Source organism: Myotis davidii, unplaced genomic scaffold, assembly GCF_000327345.1.
Source record: "Myotis davidii unplaced genomic scaffold, ASM32734v1 scaffold765, whole genome shotgun sequence".
In the NCBI taxonomy this organism is placed as follows: domain Eukaryota; kingdom Metazoa; phylum Chordata; class Mammalia; order Chiroptera; family Vespertilionidae; genus Myotis; species Myotis davidii.
Window position 1 is genome coordinate 1,696,011 of NW_006296056.1, and position 5,510 is coordinate 1,701,520.

Genomic DNA, 5,510 nt, shown 5'->3' on the forward strand with positions numbered 1-5,510 from the left:
CCTTTTTCTGTCGTGCTCCTATGGAACAGAAAGAGACACCTTCCAGAGAGGGAGCGATCGGGCCCTGGATGGTCTTGTTCGTGCGGCGGGATATCTGCTCCCCTCAGAAGGCCACTCTCAATACCAAGGTAGCTCAGAAGCTATGTTGGGGTCAGCGGACAGCTGGGGAGAATACAAACAGGAAGGGGAAATCCGACGGTCCTGGAGAACGAGAGTGGCTTGGCACAGAGTAGGTGCTCAAGAAACATCTCAGGAACTGACCTGAAGTGTCCCTCACCCACTATGGAGCAGACACACTTTCCTGGTGACCTAGATCCGTCAGCTGGGGGCCCAGAGAAGCATGCATTCTTCCAGCTTCTTTCTCCCTCTCACATCTTCCCCCCGAGCCAGACCCCGTACCAGACTCCCACGACCACAGGCTGCTTGCAGCTTGCAGGGGAGTTTGTAAAAATTTAGAAATTACAACATATTGTGGTGGTGGTGGTGGTGGGGGGAATTTCCCATCCAGATTCAAACGTTTCAGTCCCTCTGGAAGAACTGGAACCTGTGGCGATGAAGGGGCGACGTTCCCACTTGGCCTTGGACTGGGGAGCTGGTGGAGAACTTGCTCTCAGGTCACTACGGTTCCTCCACCTCCTGTGAACTTGCACCTGGCCTGTCTCGCACAGGGCGCTGCCCGACCCCCATAGGCACAGGCTGGCGACCCTGCTGTTGCAGCATCACTTTGGCCTCACTACCAACCAGTTAATAAGGGAACACCTTCTTTCATTAGTTTCCTGACCAAGGACACGTTCACACTCTGAGGCTACAACTGGGTGTTTCCTAGGCTACCATCCATAAACATACGTCAAACACCTCTGACGGTGAGTCACTGTGACAGATGTTATTTCTAGACGATTGCTAGTTTCATTTTCAAAGGGGGATTCTGTTTCTCAATTTGTGATGCTTTATATACTGACAGCTCCTCAGACTTTCTAAGAGATGTAGTGGCTCTGGGCTCACAAAGAATTTTACTTATAGAGCAAGCTTACACCAAATTTTTTTCATAGGTGAGCCATGATAATGATCAATACATATTAATAGCTACGCTTTATTGAGTCCTACTGTGTGGTCACATAAGTAATCCCATTCAGACCTTACATAGCCTTTGGAGTTAGCACTTCTTTTAGCCACTTTACAGATGAGGAAACTGAGGCACAGAAGGCTTGGAAGTGAAGAAGCCAGAAATCAAACCTAGGTAGCCTGACCCTAAGCCTACCCTCCTTTTTTTAAAAAAATATTTTTATTGATTTCAGAGAGGAAGGGGAGGGAGAGATAGAAAGAAACATCAATGATGAGTGAGAACCATTGATCAGCTGCCCACTGCATGCCCCACACTGGGGATGGAGCCGAAACCTGGGCATGTGCCTTAACTGGGAATCGAGCCGTGACCTCCTGGTTCATATGTTGAGGCTCAACCACTGAGCTAAACCAGCTGGACAGAACCTACCCTCTTAACCACCTCACACAGCTGCCTCCAATGCAAAGCCTTTCATTAGGCTCAGGAGTGTCACAAACAGCATCTGAAGTCTCATAGCAACCCCGGGCCTCACATAGCAAGCTGGCCTCACATTAAAGACACCTGTGGAGTTTTAAAAGCATCCCCGAGCATGGAGCAAATATCGTAATGGGTTAACATTTGGGGAACCTAATGAAGGGTGAATGAGAAACCTCTGCCCTACTCTTGCAGTGTTCCTATACATCATGATTACGGCAACATTTAAAAATTAAAAGAAGAAAAAGAATGTGTTAGAATAGTATTAATGGACCTGGAGGGATTTTTTTACAGAAACCTTTGATAGCAAGAAGTGTTAGCAGGAAGTGTTAATAGCAAGATCCAAAAAAAGTATGTGTGTGTGATCCATTTTTGTAAAACAAATAATGACAACACACACACACACACACACACCCTCCGTATCCTTCTCTGAGGATGGAATAAAATATGATACATTAAAGAAGTCTGGTGCCCAGTCCCCAGAGATTCCACTTTAATTGTTTATGGGTTGGATTCGTAAATTTACTGCCTAGTGGAATCATCTGGAAAGCTTTGAAAAGTCTCGATGCCCAGGGCACAGCCCTGACCACCTGAATCCGTCTCCCTGGAGCGGAGCCCTGGTGGGAGTGATTTAAAATTCCCACAGGGGATTCCAATTGCTGCCAAGTCTGGGGACCAGGCAGAGCTCTCCACTCAGCCTGGGTTGAGAACCACTTCTGGGAAGGAGGGGAACTCATAGGGCAGCATTACTATGTGACTGCATCTGACATCCATTTCAGTCCTGGGAGCAGCCCGTCAGTGGGAACCCCGCAGAAACAGAGGCTAGCTGGGAGCTCAAACAGCCTGCTGGAGGTCACGGCGTGAGGAGATGGGTGGGGGGCATCCTGACCGTCTTCCCTGGGGAGAGGACGGTGAGGGCGGCTGCTTTGGGAAGGCATCATTGCCTCCCAATCTCTCCTTCCCAGGATCACTGGGGTTGAAATTAATTTTGGTAGAGATTCATTCCTTTGGGTTCCTCCTTCTAGGAGCTATGAAAAACAAAACAAAACAAAAAGCAAACATTTCTTGGAGGAATTACATATTAATTGGTCTTGATGTCTGCACAGTGAATGCTGGGTGTTCCAAAGCGAGGAGAAAGTTAGGGGGATGCTCAACTATGGGGAAAGAAGGTAACAGAAGGCGTGTAAATCTGACCTTGTCAGTTTTTTCCTCAAAATCCCTCCGTTCACCAGCCTGACCACAGACTTATTAAAAATGCCAAGCCTGGCCCCATCTCTGAGCCTTTCCTGCCTCGTGAATCTTCCTCAGGCTCCCCTCAATGATGCTTCACTTTCTCACGGAAGACAGGGGCCTGCTGCTCAGTCCCGAGGCCAGTAGAGACCCGAGGGAAAGGAGACAAGAGAGGTGTGCTTGCCTCAGCCGGTTTGGCTCAGTGTCGGCCTGTGGACTGAAGGGTCCCGGGTTCGATTCTGGTCATGCACCTCATAGGCAGGCTCCTCCCTGGCCCGGGCCCTGGTCAGGACGCGTGCAGGAAGCAACAATCAATGTGTTTCTCTCACATCAATATTTCTCTTGGTCTTTCCTTCTCTCTTCCACTATAAAAAAAAATCAATGGAAATATATCCTCTGGTGAGGATTAAAAAAAGAGAGAGAGGCGTGCTTTTTAAACACTGCTAAGGTTGTGTGTTCAGGGCATTTGAATTCAGGTGTGCGGCAGGAAAGCTGAACACAGTGTCCTTTGGGCTAAATCAGGGCCCCATATGCCAGGAGGGCTGGAGGCTGGGTAGAAGCGAGGATTCCGGCATGGCAGTCAGAAAACCAAGGTCGAAGCCCTGCCGGCCACCTTCCAATAGTAAAATGAAGGCTAGTATGACCACCCCCTTAAGGATGTGGTGAGGATTAGATATAATGCACAAAAACGCCTACAATGTACACAGTAGGCCCTTGGCCAAGTCAGAGGGACAGCACGCCAACAGTATATAGGTTTGCCACGTGCCCTCTGGGACCAGGGCTGCAACGAGCCTTAACTGGGTCCCTCCTCCCTTCCTTCTTCTGTCTAAAAATTTATTTGATTGTGGTAAGAACACAACATGAGATCTACCCTCTTAACCCATTTCAAAGTCTATAATACAGGATGGCTAAGTGTAAGTATGTGTTGTACAGTAGACCTCTAGAACTTGTCTTTCATAATTGAGGCTTAGTGCCCATGGATTAGCACCCACCCCCACCCCCTGGCAACCACCACTCTTCACTCTCATTCTCTGAGTTGGACTATTTTATTATATACTTCATATAAGTGGAATCATGCAGTACTTGTCCTGTGACTGGCTTATGTCACTTAGCATAATGTCCCGCGGTTCATCCATGCTGTTGCATACTGCAAGGTTTCCTTCCTTTTTAAGGCTAATAACAGCCCATTGTATGTATACCCCACACTTTATCCATTCATCTGCTATGAACATTTAGGTTGTTTCCACATCTTGGCTATTGTGAATCTCTTTCTGTTGATAAAATTTTTTGAGTGCGTGTTTACTATGTGCCAGTAACTGCTTTAAATGCTTTACATATATTAGTCTAGGCTGCAGTTGTCAGCAAACTCATGAGTCAACAGAGCCAAATATCAATAGTACAACAATTGAAATTTCTTTTGAGAGCCAAATGTTTTAAACTTAAACTATATAGGTAGGTACATTATTATTAACTTAATTAGGGTACTCCTAAGGCTTAGGAAGAGCCACACTCAAGGGGCCAAAGAGCCGCATGTGGCTCGTGAGCCGCAGTTTGCCGACCACGGGTCTAGGGAAAACTCAGGACAGCCCTGTGAAGTAGATGCTATCTTTATCCCCATTTACAGATGAGGAAACTGAGGCCCCATTAGTTTGGCCCAAGGCCATCCCGTTAGATTGAACCCAGGCAATCTGGCTGTAAAAGCAGTGATCTTGATCACTAGAATATTTAGAGTAGTAAAGTCATAATAACGATAATGATTAAGAACAACCTATGTGTCAGCACTGCTAGTGGCAAGGTGAAGATGAGATCTATATGTCCACATGAGAGCCGCTCATTCCAGAATCGACACTCCTTCCTATGATTTTGGGGAGAGAAGTGGACAAAGAGGGTTGTGGTTAAGAGTTGGGCAGAGTGGCCCCGGGGAAAATGATCTTCTGAGCTGTGATAGGCAGATCTATGTTCTCTTTGATTCACGCGGTTTTTCAAAGCCAGAGCTTTTCCTATCACTGAGTCTGAAATAGTCTATCACATGTTGCATATGGTTTCTTTTGTCATTTCCTTTTGTGTGTTTAGTGCTGCCAACGGTCAGCTCAAGGGTCAAGGGAACAGCCCAGAGTTTGGTGCTTTTGTTTCAAGGTCTTTTAAAAGCCGTTCCTCGGGGTCCCCTCCTCTTTGTCTATTTGATCCTGGTCTAAATGAGACCCGTGCAGTTAGGCGGTGGAGCTGCGAAAATGAAACACCAGCTACCCCGTCAATCTGGGCACATTCGCTCTCTTTCCAGGTTAAACTTCCCAACAGGGCGCTCTGCAGTTATACCAACACCATTGACCTCAGTGGGCCTGAAAAACTGTCCAAGCCACGGGCAGTCAGCAATAATGCCCTAATGCCACTTATTTAGCAATGGCAAATCAATCCACGTTCCCAGCCTCCTGCAACTTTATTGAACTCCGCATCCCGCTGCAGGACACGCCCCGAACTCTCCTTAAATGACATATTTGGCTGTTTGCAGTCGTGACTTGGCATTGCAGTCCTGATATCACAGACCGCGCCTATTCTGAGAAGCCTGCAGTAGCAGCAGTAGCAGCAGCAGCAGCGGCAGCAAGCAGCAGTTTTCTCGCCCTACTGAGTGCTCACTATTTGCTGGACACTGCGCTAAGCTGGCCACCGTGAGTCCCCGGGGAGTGGCGGGTGCACCCTCCGTTCCTGGCGCTCGCAGCCATTGTGGGGTGGGCGTTCCCCTCGCCTC

At 47.9% G+C, this 5,510-nt stretch overlaps 1 protein-coding gene across 1 annotated transcript in view; it reads left to right on the forward strand.

The window, feature by feature from the left end:
• Positions 1 to 5,285: 5,285 nt before the first annotated feature.
• MTSS1 (metastasis suppressor 1) overlaps positions 5,286 to 5,510 on the forward strand; it is a 139,342-nt gene continuing 139,117 nt past the window's right edge. The window contains exon 1 of the mRNA XM_006770969.2: positions 5,286 to 5,430. The gene's annotated coding sequence lies outside the window, so the exon portion shown is untranslated. The remainder of the gene's footprint in view (positions 5,431 to 5,510) is intronic.